Genomic DNA, 2,301 nt, shown 5'->3' with positions numbered 1-2,301 from the left:
CAACTTGTACTTCCCAAGCGCTTAGTACAGTGCTCTGCACACAGTAAGCGCTCAATAAATGCGATTGATTGATTGATTGATTATGGGCCAAGCACTGGGGTAGATACCAGGTAATCAGGATGTCCCATGTGGGACATCGCGTAGTACAAGCGCTTAGTACAGTGCTCTGCGTGCAGTAAGCGCTCAATAAATACGATTGAATGAATGAATGTGGGGCTCACAGTCTTCATCCCCATTTGATAGATAATAATACTAATAACGGTAGTATTTGTTAAGCGCTTACTATTCATTCATTCAATCGTATTTACTGAGCGCTTACTGTGTGCAGAGCACTGTACTAAGCGCTTGGGAAGTACAAGTTGGCAACATATAGAGACGGTCCCTACCCAACAGCGGGCTCACAGTCTAATAATGTGCCAAGCACTAAGTGCTGGGGGAGATACAAGGTGATCAGGTTGTCCCACGTGGGGCTCACAGTCTTAATTCCCATTTTCCAGATGAGGTAACGGAGGCACAGAGAAGTGAAGTGACTTGCCAAAGGTCACACAGCATTGTCCCACGTGGGGCTCACAGTCTTAATTCCCATTTTCCCGATGAGGTAACGGAGGCACAGAGAAGTGAAGTGTCTTGCCAAAGGTCACACAGCAGATGGGTGGCGGAACCGGGGTTAGAACGCACACCCTCTGACTCCCAAGTCAGTCCTCTTTCCAAGCGCTTACTATGTGCCAGGCACTGCACTAAACGCTGGGGAAGATACAAGATAATCAGGTTGGATGCAGCCCCTGCCCCCCGTGAGACAGCCTTAATCCCCATTTTGCAGAAGAGGGAACTGAGGCACAGAGAAATGAAGTGACTGTCCTTTCCTCTCCATCCAAACTATCACGTTAATCCAATTCATTCATTCAATCGTATTTATTGAGCGCTTACTGTGTGCAGAGCACTGTACTAAGCGCTTGGGAAGTACAAGTTGGCAACATATAGATATGGTCCGTACCCAACAGCGGTCTCACAGTCTAGAAGGGGGAGACAGACAACAAAACATATTAACAAAATAAATAGAATAAATATGTACAAATAAAATAAATAAATAAATAGAGTAATAAATACATATATACATATATACAGGTGCAGTGGGGAGGGGAAGGAGGTAAAGCGGGGGGATTCATTAATTCATTCATTCAATTGTATTTATTGAGGGCTTACTGTGTGCAGAGCACTGTACTAGGCACTTGGGAAGTCCAAGTTGGCAACATATAGAGACGGTCCCTACCCAACAGCGGGCTCACAGTCTAGAAGGGGGAGACAGACAACGAAACCAAACATATTAACAAAATAAAATAAACAGAATAAATATGTACAAATAAAATAAATGAATAGAGTAATAAATGTGTACAAACATCTATACATATATACAGGTGCTGTGGGGAGGGGAAGGAGGAAAGGCGGGGAGGGGGAGAGGAAAGAGGGGGCTCAGTGTGGGAAGGCCTCCTGGAGGAGGTGAGCTCTCAGTAGGGCTTTGAAGGGAGGAAGGTCATGGGTTCAAATCCCTGCCCCGCCAACTGTCAGCTGTGTGACTTTGGGCAAGTCACTTCACTTCTCTGATCCTCAGTTCCCTCATCTGTCAAATGGGGATGAAGACTGTGAGCTCCCCGTGGGACAGCCTGGTCACCTTGTAACCTCCCCAGCGCTTAGAACAGTGCTTTGCACATAGTAGGTGCTTAATAAATGCTATTATTATTATTATTATTATAATTATTAGTGGCTTCAAAGGCGTCCATCTCCTGGCCCCCTCCTCCCTCCCCTCCCTTCTGTCCTTCTCCAACCCAGGCCGCACCCTCCACGCCTCTGGTGCCGCTCACCTTCTCCCTGGGCCTCCATGTTGCCCGTCTCGCCGCCGACCCCTGGCCCATGTCCTGCCTCTGGTCTGGACGTCTTCCCGCCTCAAATCATCATCATCATCATCATCATCATCATCATCATCATCATCATCAATCGTATTTATTGAGCGCTTACTGTGTGCAGAGCACTGTACTAAGCGCTTGGGAAGTACAGGTTGGTAACATATAGAGACTTGGGATATAAGCTCCCAGACTGAGCCCCTTCTTTCCTGTCCCCCTCGTCCCCCTCTCCATCCCCCCATCTTACCTCCTTCCCTTCCCCACAGCACCTGTATATATGTATATATGGTTGTACATATTTATTACTCTATTTATTTATTTATTTATTTTACTTGTACATTTCTAGCCTACTTATTTTATCTTGTTGGTATGTTTGGTTCTGTTCCCTGTCTCCCCCTTTTAG

The sequence above is a fragment of the Tachyglossus aculeatus genome, chromosome 2, assembly GCF_015852505.1.
Source record: "Tachyglossus aculeatus isolate mTacAcu1 chromosome 2, mTacAcu1.pri, whole genome shotgun sequence".
NCBI lineage: Eukaryota > Metazoa > Chordata > Mammalia > Monotremata > Tachyglossidae > Tachyglossus > Tachyglossus aculeatus.
The sequence above is the reverse complement of the archived record's forward strand: the minus strand, read 5'-3'. Positions refer to the sequence as shown.